General features: G+C 42.3%; 1 protein-coding gene across 7 annotated transcripts in view; it reads left to right on the top strand.

Moving 5' to 3' along the window:
- Positions 1–12,057, top strand: part of FYN (FYN proto-oncogene, Src family tyrosine kinase) — a 191,554-nt gene that overhangs the window by 115,033 nt on the left and 64,464 nt on the right. For 4 of the 7 annotated variants that reach the window (XM_075923995.1, XM_075923991.1, XM_075923990.1 and 1 more), the window contains one exon: positions 1,061–1,144. The exons of 2 other annotated variants lie outside the window; for them this stretch is intronic. The gene's annotated coding sequence lies outside the window, so the exon portion shown is untranslated. Of the gene's footprint in view, positions 1–1,060; positions 1,145–11,346; positions 12,017–12,057 lie in introns of those variants that run through there. One more of the 7 variants, XM_006123219.4, reaches the window with a different exon arrangement.

Here is a 12,057-nt window from a genome sequence, read left to right as displayed (position 1 = left end):
GTTGAGGTTGGTCCTGGTTTGAGCAGGGGGTTGTACTCGATGACTCCTGAGGTCTCTGCCAGCCCTAGCATTGTATGATTGAGCTGATCTTGAGTGAAGAAAAACTGGGGAACAGGAGAGAAGGGAAGGAAAATGGAAAGTATGGAGGAAGAAATGTAAAGAATGACCAAGGAAAAAGGAGGCACGTAAGGGATGGTGGTGGTAGTGATACAGATTAACTACACACGTATTTTGAGAATTGTTCATAAATCTACAGAAGTAGCACAGTTTGAAGTTGGACTACTTAACACCCCACCATAATACACACGTCTGAAAGTATATGCCATTTGGAATTGAAGCTGGAGTTTCTCATTGTTTCCTTGAATTATTCACTATTACCCAATTTCAGTTAGATCTGAAACTAAAGATCTTTATTACTGTGATGGGATTACAGAAACTAAGTTGCCTGCATTGTTCTGGCATGCTGGGAGTTGGCATACCATCTACATGACTGTAAGAAGTATTTAAAGACCATTTATATAAACCACTGTTGACAGTGTTTGATCCTGGTCATACTAGTGAAAGTGGGTTTGGCTTATTCTTGCAGTCCCTGGAATCTTAAAAGGACAACGGGATGGGGGAGGAGGAAGATGCGATAATCATTAAGTAGTATCTCGGTGCTGCAGCTCTCAAGAATTGATAGACACTAGTCTGGGATTTTACATTAACATCCCATAGAGAAAGAACATGTTTCCTATGTATAATATGGGAAAAGGACCTCTTTCATACTAGCTTGAGTTATAAATCCAAATTACAAAACAAGTAATGCTACACAAATATATTAGGGGTTTTGTTGTTGTTCTGTGTGGGGAAAGCGGTTTTGTGATTACGTACTGATATGCAACATAATGTTATTCCTCCCTTTCTCATATTAACATTGTTGTTCGAGCCCCACTCAGTCATGTTTTAAATTAGGAGTAAATAAAGCCTCCCCTTTTAGTACTTCTGTTTGCATCAACAGGTTGTATTTGCTTGCATCTAAAAGAATTATGTGAAACAATTGCTTGTGTTTGTGTCTTAGTATGTCCTCCAGCAGCATTGTCACTTGAGGGTCAGACTGGAATACTTCAAACTACAATTGAGTCAGAAACTGCAGCCAACTCAGGTCAGTGTTGCCTCTTGAGATTTGCAAAACAGCTATTCTTGGGCTTCATTGCATTAGCTTCTGTGCCTATTCTCACTTTAGTCTGGTTGCATTACAAAGGTTAGTCTTGCATGCTCCTATTTAGTTCCCTTTCTCTTCGTGTCTGGGACTCAAAAATTAACCTCAATATTATTTTTATTATATGGAATTTTTAATTTCTTCAGTATTTTAGAGCTCTTTAAAATACCATTTCTGTGTAGATAATGTATGTATGAATTAGGAAATTTGCCAGGACCACATGGTCTCTTTTTCCGTAAATTAGGTTTTCTATCCTGCCTATTTTCAGGTGTCTGAGTGCAAATAACGTATCATTTAAGATGAATAACAAATCTGGAGACCACAGGATTATACATAAAATGACATTGAATCACCTGGGCTTTACTGGGGAAGTGGGAGTCATCCAGGGAAAAGAAGAGATTCTGAGTGGACAAAGACCGTTGAGATAAAAATAGACAGTTCTGGGATCCAACAGTTAGAAAAGCCTCCTCTTGAGAAGACACTCGCATACAAGATAGTCACTGGCCCTCTGTGATGCAGCATAATTCTATCCGTAGTTCTGAGGCTGTGATCTGACCCATTTTACATTCTACTGAAACTGATATAAGCTTAACAAAAGTTTTGAAAAAGAATTGCCAATTGCACAGTTAGTGTCTCAGGAAACTGTTGATCAAGGTATAGGAGAGATTGTCATCAGCATGCTTACTTAGCTTTTCCATTCTTACTGAAACTGGCCATATTTACTGCTAACATGCTGAATTTCACTTGTTGTTGCAGAAACTTTCCATGACAAAAATGTTGTGTTTTATTGGGATGCTACTGTGGTGTTTCTGCCAAAGAGCAATGGTGTGTGGGGGTGGGGGGGTGTGTGTGTGTGTGTGTGTGTGTGTGTGTATTTTTTTTTTAAATGGAGTACTGTATTTTAGCAGACATCTTTTTTACCAAAGTGACGGAAAGTACCAAACACACTTTCTCCTTTTAATGAACTTGACAATTTGAGTCTAATTAAATGTTTATATAAAATAATACTTTTTAAATCTCTGGAATGGAACTCATGAATCAGATTTTAGCTCAAGTAAATTAGACTATTCCATTCATTTTATTTACAGAAGCTTTATATCAAAGCAATCAATTGTAATAAGTGGGTTCATTCCAGAAATTTAAAATGAACTGATGCCAACAATTGACACACAGATCAAAGTACCCCTATACTCCCATCTTTTAACACCCCACGCAGGTGCCGAGTGTGTCGTTGGGTTTCCAGGTGTCCGGTATTTTCACCTTCTGTCTGGTTTAAAAAAAAATCAGAAAATACCAGACATTTTAGGTGTCCGGTATTTTCAGGATTTTTTTACGGGACAGGAGGTGAAAATACCGGACTGTTCGGGTCAGTACTGGACACTGGCAACCCTGTCACACCAGTGCCAAATACAAAGATAATATTTCTCTGTTGATATATCTATTCACTCGTGTTCAGATGATGTATACATGTGATGTCAAAGAGTTACTGCTTCCCAGGAGATAATCTTCCATTCTGTAAGCATGGCTGCATTTTTTGTTCTTAAAAGTATGAACTTTTATTTGGCAACATTGAAATGCGAATGGTTTGATTGTATCCATCTTACCAAGCAATCCAGTTTGCTGTTACCTGTCCTCTTCATTATTTACCACTTCTCAGACTTTGTCATCTGCCAATTTTATCAGTAGCAATTTTATATCTTCTTCTAGGCCATTGATTAAAAAATGATAAATCTAGCAAAGTGCCAGAACCAATTGTGAGAGAGCCACCTGTTTGATTTCTTGTTTACAGTTATATTTTGAGGCCTGTCAGGCTGCTGTGATCCATTTAATGTGTGCCATGTTGATTTTGTATCATTCATGTTTAAATAAAAAAGCCATGCAATATCACGTCAAATGCCTTCAAGCTTGTAATCTTATAAAAACATCTCAAATTAGTTTGACAAGATCTATTTGCCCCCTTAATTTTATTACTCTTCTTTAGTTCTTTATTAACTGAGTCACTTCAGCCATTCCATTTTTTTTACTGAGGAGGGAAGTCGGGCTGACAGGCCTATAATTACTTGAGTTATTCCAGTACTCCTTTTTAAAAATGGCACAAGAGTAAACTTTCTTCCTGTCCTCTGGAATTTCCTTAGGGTTCCAATGCTTACAGAAAATTGACATTTACAATCTAGAGAGCTCTTCAGTCAGCTCTCCTCAAACTCTTGGATGCAAATTATCCAGATTTGCTGATTTTAAAATGTTTAATTTGAGTAACCGCTGTCTCCAATCCAACGGTAACTTCAGATGACTGGAGTATACATGAATATACATTGTCTGGCTTTTTTCCAGATGCAAAAGATCATTTGGTTCCAACTTGTCACTAGCATTTTTGACAGAGTGCCACTTTCCCTCCCCTTTTCCCTTCTTGATCTTTTCAAAATCAATGAATCTTCCCGCTAGATTTCAGTTATCAACTAGGTTGGATTTATGTTCATAAATGAGCAGTTACAATTCCTCTTGTGTGTTACCCAGGCTCTTAGTATTGGTGTACCAGCAATTAAATAATTTCTTCTCATTTCATCCCTGGGTGCCTTTATTCATTTTGTGATAAACAAACACTCATTTGTTCTCTTTTCATCTTTTGGCTTTTAGTCAGGAGGGCATGATAGTAATCTAGTGCCTGTCCCCTAGAAGATTGGTTCCCATTCTACTGAGTTGGAGGCCTTCCCAGCTCTACAAGCCCTTCTGCATAGAACAGTGGTCATCAGCCAGTCGATTACAATCTACTGGTTGACCCTGGGGGCCCTGCAATGGATTGTGATCAACTAGCCCTGGCCTCACACCTCTGGCCATTCTTGGGAGTAGTCATTGTGGCCCCACATGTATGGAGGAAGGGGGGGGGAGCAGGAGTCCCAGTGCATTGCTCTTGCCTGCAGACACCAGCTCCTGCAGTTCCCATTGGCCAGAAACGGGAAACTGTGCCCAATGGGAGCTAAGGGGCAATGCCAGCAGATAGGGGCAGCATGAAGAGCCACATGTCTCCCACCACAAGGGCCTGTTGCTTCTTCTGGGAGCAGCATGGGGCTGGGCAGGCAGAGAGCCTGCCATAGCCTCACCGTGCCGCCATCCACAGTAAGTACCACCCAGCAGATTTTGCTGCTAGCCCCAGGATCCTGGCTGGGGGCTCTGCTGCTTGCCCATGGTCCCACTCGGCCACTGACTCTGCACATGGAAGCACTAGTCTGCTCCACAGGACTCCACTCAGTAACCAACCCTGTGTCCAGGTGCTCCTCTGTTGGTCCAGAATCCCGTTCGGCTGGTGGGCCCACACACAGGCTCTATTCAGCTGCCAGTAAGCAGTGCTGGTGGCAGCATCTCAGGGAAGGAGCATGATAGATCTTAGGTTGCCCTTAAACTTCAGAAAATGATCTTGGGCTTAAAAAGGTTGGGGATCACTGCCAAAGAAGTTGGGCCATTGTTCCAGTGAACAAAAGCCTTTTTTTACCCTACACCACTTACCTAGCCAGTTCATTGTGGGAAAGGAAAGATTTTGAGAAGATTACTTAGTCTATAATCCACAAGGTGTCCTTTGAAGCCGTTATTAGTGCTGATATACATCACCACCCAGGAAGCCTTGTTTGTCAACTTCAGAAGACTATCCAGTCTTGAAGATAGATCCTGGAAGGACAGTACACTATTACAGTTGTTCACTTGTACCTTGAGGAATGTGGTTTTTTATAGTCTTGTTAGCATACTTTCCCCAACAAGGATCAGCTGTCATCTTTGGACAGTTGGAGAGCCAGAGCTCTTTGTGGCCTGACTTGATAGCCTTGCGAGTTGGGTTGAGCAGCCATCCTTGATTCCGTTCAGTTAGCTTGATCTTCACAGGTATTTTCTTCACTTTGCAAATGGTGTCTGCACCCACCAGGTTATATCTAAAGTGCCGTTTCTAAGCATTTATATCCAACCAATGTCAGAGAGGAGATGCTGTTTACTGCCTTTAAGTGACTCCAAATCCCACTTTCTCAAGTTTGTGTGCTGTCACCCCTGCAAATGGAATAGCCACCATCTTGGCTGACAAACCAGAAATCTTTACAATTTAAAGAGCCAAGCTCTGTAGCTGGGGGCTATAACACTTATATTCTCTAATTAGGCCAGGATATGGCACACAACTCCCACTGATCCGTGAAATACACAAAACTAATTTTGGGCTCCTAAAGCTCACCCCAAGAACCTCTTGCATATTTATCCAAAGGCTCATAAACAGGGCTTTAAAAAATTTGATCAGACACCAAGTAAATCCAGGACTAAATGGGTGGAAGGAGCAATGTCTGGGTAAAAAGACAAAATCCATCTTCTAACCAGGACTTCTCCCTCCCCACCTCCTCTGCTGGGACTGCAGCCCCAGAGTGCCTTACCTCCATGAGGAGAGCCCTAACAGTGGACTTCCCCACGCCAAACTGGTTGCCCACTGATTGGTAGATGTCGGGGGGTGGCAAGCTTTGAGAGGGTGATTGCAATCTGTTTCTCCAAGGGGGCGGCGGGCTGCAGGTGGGAGTCGCATTTCCAGAGGGCAAGGGCGAGCCAGGCACATATCTCCAAAAAGGTGGCCTTCTGTATGCAGAAGTTTTGGAGACACTGCTGGCCACCTATCACTCCATGACCAGCTGGTCCCACCAGTCCGAACTGGTGTTCAGCCTCCAGAAACACCTCTCCACAGTAGGTTGCAGTTGCCAGAGTGTAGCTCCTGTACCCAGGGAGAGGGTCCCCAAAATGAGCTCGGGATCAAGCTCGGTCAGGACTAGGAAGGCAGCTGGTACACAGTGCTGCAAAAACTGCAGTATGGCCATGTGGGGACATCACATGCCCAGGGGCAGCTCTGGCTCCATGGCACCAAGAGAGAAGCTGTGGCATCCAAAAAAGCAGGGCATCCACAGCAGGCACTGCAAGAGCTTTGCTGTCCCTTGAAGAGGTAGGCAAGTACGCAACAAAAGCAGAGAAACAGCTGTCTGGGGGGAGGGAGAAGGGTCCCTTTAAGCGTGTCTCTCTGCAAGGCACCAGCACGCAGAAGCAACTAGGGACCTAAAGTCCTGGCTCAAGTAGTTCTAGGTGGCCTTTTATGCAAAACAGCATCCAATCAGTCTGTATGCTCTCTTTTGAAAAAGTACATTGCTGCACTTTTGTGTGTGGATGCTCTCTTTTGGAAAAAGTTTTTTCAAAAGATCTCTTCCAAAACATTTTTTTCCAAAAGAAGCCTGTAGTCTAGACGTAGCCTTACTAGGGTTCAGTCCAGACAGAGTAGCTGGGACACCCTTGCCAGGCATAACCTTTACAATGTTTTGATGCTGTAGCTTCCAACCTGGACTGCTCAGAAAGAACCTCCATCATGTATGTCATTGCCAGCTATGTGTATGTCTGTAGCCAGCCACGCCATAGCTCTTACCAGCTATAAAGATTACCACAGGGTGACTCCAACACACTCTCAGTCCCAGATTTTCACACTGGAAATCTATGTCCTGGACAGTTCATATATAAAGTCCGTTGTTCCTTGAAGGCAATAATATGCACACAACTTGGGACTCAAAATCCAGACGCTTCAACTTAAACACACCAGATTAGAGGAAACAATAAAACAAGAGTATTTACTCCAAAGACAGATTTTAGTGAGTACAGGGCATGAGATATAAAAGCCAGAAATAATTACAAGAAAAATAAATATAAAACACCAACAGGCACCTAAATTAACTTTGCTTTGAATCCAGTAGAATTTGTTGTCTTACCCATACGCTCCAGCAGGTTACTGACCAAGCTCTCAGGTTAGGACCCCTCTACAAGAGACTAATGGCTGCTTTCCTTGTCTTTGTCAGTACAATTCATGTGATGGGCAAGGAGAGAAGGAAGGATGTGTTGGGGTCTCCAGCCCTTATTTTATAGTACTGTCCTCCCCCTTTGAGAAGCATTTCTAGCTGGGAGCAAGGTGACAATCATTCTGTGTAGAAGGAGATCTCTGTGCTTTCTTTGCTAAAATATAGATTTTTTTTTTAAATTCTTGCCTCTTTTCTGCCACAAAATGTCCACTTAGCAGGTAATGGTCCATCAGCCTTGGTTACACCTGGCTGAGGCATCAGCTTGCCCTTTGTCTTTGAGGAACCATTTAGCCATTTCTCAGACTTATCTGGAAAACACACTTTTAGTCATGTTCTCAGCTTATGTTTATAACTTGACATATAATGCTGATACATGTATTGTGCCATATTATTGATCAGAAATTTGAGGTTTTTAAATAGTACCTCACAAGGTTTACCTTGTACTGACATTATTTCCATAGTGTGTAGGATGGAAACATGGTCTGTTCTGTTACCACCAGCAGTTGAGCAGTAACTTCCTCTGTTTCTGCTTGTGGGTTTCAGGAGAGTTACATTGATCTGATTTCTTGTCACTTCTGATGCCCTTTAGGTTTCTAGTAGCAACAGTGAAAACTAGCAAGTGTGGTCGGTTTATACTGCAGCGCTCTGTGCAGATTTAGGCCGGTATTGCTCAGCCAATGAGACGTGACCTGGAAGTGGCTCTCAAGCATCAAAATTTCTGGGTCAGTAGAGCTAGGCAGAAGCCTAGGAAGGAGAAGCAGCTTTTCATTTCCTCTCACTGATGTGGTTGCTGCCTCCATCCCTCTTATGCCCCGTCTGCTTTTCACCCAATCCGAGCACCGCTTTTTTCTCACTCGCTCAGATAATTGAACTCTAGAGCAAGGGGGATCCGTGCTTCAAGGAGTTGTAGCTCAGGCTTAGTTGCACTTTCCTGCACAGTTCTCAGCTCCAGTGTCTGGCAAGGAGTAAAGGAGAAGCAGCCCTACCTACTGGCTCCCACTCCTAGTAGCACAATCCCTCTCCCTCCACAAAATGGCTGAAACTTTTCAGGTGAATTGTCAGTTTTTTGCAGCTGTAAAAATTGAGTGGGTGGGTTATAGGATGATTTACGTCACTCAGAGGTGTGAAAAATCAACATCGCCAAGTGAGGTACTTAATCCAGCCTAATCACCAGCATAGACAGAGCTAGGTTGAAACAGAATTCTTCCTGTGGATTATCTGTGCTGATGATAAAAACCAGGGGTGGATATAGGGCAGAGCGAGTGGGGTAGCCGCCCCGGGCTTCAAGAAGCCCCGCACATGCGCCGTGGCAAAGGGGAGCCCCACGAAATTGGGCTGCCCTGGGCCCCGCAAAATAGTCATCTGCCTTGGTAAAAACCCTTCCAGTGGCATACATAGAGCCTACACAATAGCACCACTGCAGAACAGCTGTTCTTCTGTAGCATTTCAAGTGTGGACAAGTCCTTAGAATCAGTGTCTTAAAATGCTCCTGTAGACCTTCTTAAGTCCCGCATTCAGAGTGGCACAGACAGCTGGGTATAGATAGAATGTACCTTCACACTCAGAACCAAAATTTCACCCACAGTTCTATTCATTGTTTAAATTAAAGTATGTAATAAGCATTATGTTCACTTTGCTTAGTTATTGGTGTTAACCCTTAAATAAGGCTTTAAAATTAACTCATTAAAATAAAAAAAATAAATTCTCATCTCTAGACTATCTGCCTTGCACTGAGAGAGTGCACTGTGCACTCATTTAAAGACCGAAGGCTTTATTTACCTGGATAGCTTTGCATACATCCTCTTTTCTTTAAGGAAAAAAATACAATTTATAAGCTTAGATTCTGAATTATTCAGCAGAACATGTCTAACTTACATACCTTCTGAGCTGTGGATTTCAATGATGCGTGCTTATAATAAATCAAGTAAGACTACAATGACCCAGAATGATCTACAAGGTTCAATTGCAGTTACTGTTTCTTTAAGATACTGCAGTTTTGACTAAAATTGGCATGCTTTAGAGAATGAAAAAGAATTCCCTGTTTCTAAAAAAGATGAGGCCATAACATTCACAAACTCATCTGGCAAGGAAACACTACAGAAACTAGAAAGAGTGGCAAAGTGGTCTTTTGTTGGACTTTGGAGGGTGAGCCTCCTCTTCTTTCACTTGTTGCATTGGGGAATTTTTGATTACGCCTGCTCAAACAGAAGCTTTGTGCTAATGTGTTTTCTTGTGAATTTGCCAGGTGACCTCCAACCCTTGGGCAACAGGCCAGTTCCACCACAACAACTGTTCCTTAAACAAGCACAGCAAGTGAAGTCAGTTTTTGCCACAACTGCCCAGATGGAACACTGACTTTCCTGTTCCTCTCTTGCCTATGGATTTTTACATTAAAGCAATGCAGGGATCTGAGAGGTGCTTTCCTGAATATCAACATTAGGAAGAATCATACTGTTTCTCAGACTGTCATCTAAATCTTTCCTTCTTTGATTTAGTTGCCACCATTCTGCATTTGTGAACATATCTGCTATTGATTGGTCTGGCAGAGAGGCCCAGTCCAGTAGCATTTTGTCCCTTACCTTCTTACCTTCTTTTGTTTACATGCACCCTCTCCAATCTGTGGGCTCCCATGCTGGCTGACCAGGGACAGAAATATGTGAGTAAACTAAAATCAGGCATGGGAGACAAAGAAAGACCATTGAGGGCACATCTTTGAAAGAGGACTGTAAATGAGGTGCGGATTTACAAGTCTCGTGCTTCATTTGCATAATCGTGTGAGCTTTTTTGAAAAGGGGTTTTTCGAAAAAGAAACGGCAGTCTAGACGAGGTTCTTTCAGGGGAAAAAAAACCTTTTTCGAAAGAACCCATACTCCTGAAAAAATGAGGTGTACGGGTTCTTTCAAAAAAATGTTTTTTCCTGAAAAAGTGCTCACGCGATTATGCAAATGAAGCATAAGATTTATAACGCTGCACTTCATTTGAATTTTTGATCAGCCTCATTTATGTTCCTCTTTTGAAGGAGGAATGTAGTTTAGACATAGCCTAAAGGAAGAACAGTAGGCAGTCAAGCCAGGCCATACTCCTCTACAGGGCATATGATGCAAACTAAACTTTCTCTTGTACTGTGAATATTCCAGCATTTTACTCTGGGGACTTTCTCTCTTGGCACCACTTAAGTGTCAAAGAATGACGCAATGGATTTGTCTCCCCGAAGCTCAGAAACCAGTTCTGTTTGTTCAGGGCTTTAGGAGTGTCTCATTTGCCTAAAATATTCCTTGGCTTCATTTTAGAAAATTCCTTCATATTAAACTTCTTGCAGATCCTTTTGGACAACTGGGGATGATTGGAGCACTGAGTTGGCCAAATGGCCTTTGCTTTGGGCCAGCATAATGCAGTCGTAGGAATTCATTTAGGCCACATCTTCCAGCTGTACCTCTAATAGATGGGAGTTGTTACTCGTTATCAGCCTATTCATGCTATTCAGACATCTAGTTGCTTCAGGCAAGCAGGTAATCATAAAATGCTGAAACTTTGTGCTCATACAGCTAAGTAAATCCTGGGTCTGGAGCTCTAAAGGATAGCTCTTTCAAAAATCAAATACATGCAGCTGATCTTTCATTGTTCCTGTTTTTCACATGAATCTTGTTTAAACACCTTCACTGATTTTTTTGTTGTTACACAAGTTTTGACTATGGCATATATGGCCTTTTGCTGAGAAATATCAATGTATCTGTTTAATTTTCTTTGTATCTTTAAAAATCTCATTATCTAGTCACAGTTTTTAAAAATATAAATATGTTTAGAAAATGCCTTCTAAAAATTGAGAAACAATAGATGGCGTTCAAAATTGTTAAATTTAATATTTGTAGAGCATCTTCATCAACTGTTGTCTGAGTCCAGTAAACTGTAGAATCACTAATAGAACCAAAATGAAAGTGGTCTTCCGAAAACTTCTGAGAATTAAAAAAAATAAATAGTGAAAGTTGAGTTATTACTTTGCACATATTATGCTGGTTTAAAATTTTGAAAAAAAAAAACTATTAAAGATGAAAAAAAAAGCCCTGTTAACTACTATAAATTCCAGAGTAAATCTAAGAAAACTGAATGGGTGGGGCAAGCTAAAGATACTAGAGATCAGGAGTGGGCAATAATTTTTGCAGGGGAGCCGCTCCATGCATTTTAGTAAGTCATGAGGGTCCATCTCTGGGCCCCCAGCAGGGGTGAGGCCTCAGGCAGAAGGGGCAAGACAAGGGCTAGAGGGAGAGATTGTGTGGGGGGGGGGCACAGAATGTGTGTGGGGAAGTGAGACAGAGCATGTGTGTGCTGTCTGCCTACTGGATAAGTTTGAGAGATGCCATGTACTGTCTCTTTAAGGCAGGGAAAGCTGGGGGAGGAGGATGAGAGAGAGAGACAGAGAGAAAACTGCTGGAGAAATCTGAGACAGGCAGTCATTTCAGTCACTCACCCTGCCAGGAGAACCACAGAGTTTTTGGATCTTATTAGTGTGTGGGGTGAAGAATTGGAGGATTCACAGCTGCAAGTGACCCATAGGAACTGGAACACACACAAGAAGGGGCATGAGCGAGACACCCTACAATGCAGAGCCAAGACAAAGGAACTCCAACAAGCATACCAGAAGGTACCAGAAGGCAGAGACAGCAAATAGTCAGTCTGGTATTACTCCCAAAACATACCATTTTTATAAAGAACTGAAAGCAGTCCTGCGTAGGCAACCCATGTTCAATCCCAAGGAGAATGTGGATGCTTTCAATAGCACAAAGACAGGAACTGGAGTTATCCCGAAGACAGAAGTTATTAACAAAGAGATGGAAGCAGATGAAGAGAGTGGGGCTCAATCCAGGGACCACCTGTGCGCGAGGCAGCAAGGAATTGTTCTCAATTCTCAGTGTTTGTAAGGACTCTCAGCAACTGGACGTGGAGTGTGAAGCAAGGGAAGAGACACAGGGTAAGTTACTATGCAAGTGGGGTCAGGGCAGTGCAGGCAGC

This window comes from Pelodiscus sinensis, chromosome 3, assembly GCF_049634645.1.
Source record: "Pelodiscus sinensis isolate JC-2024 chromosome 3, ASM4963464v1, whole genome shotgun sequence".
Taxonomy (NCBI): domain Eukaryota; kingdom Metazoa; phylum Chordata; order Testudines; family Trionychidae; genus Pelodiscus; species Pelodiscus sinensis.
This window is presented reverse-complemented; position numbering and strand designations above follow the sequence as displayed.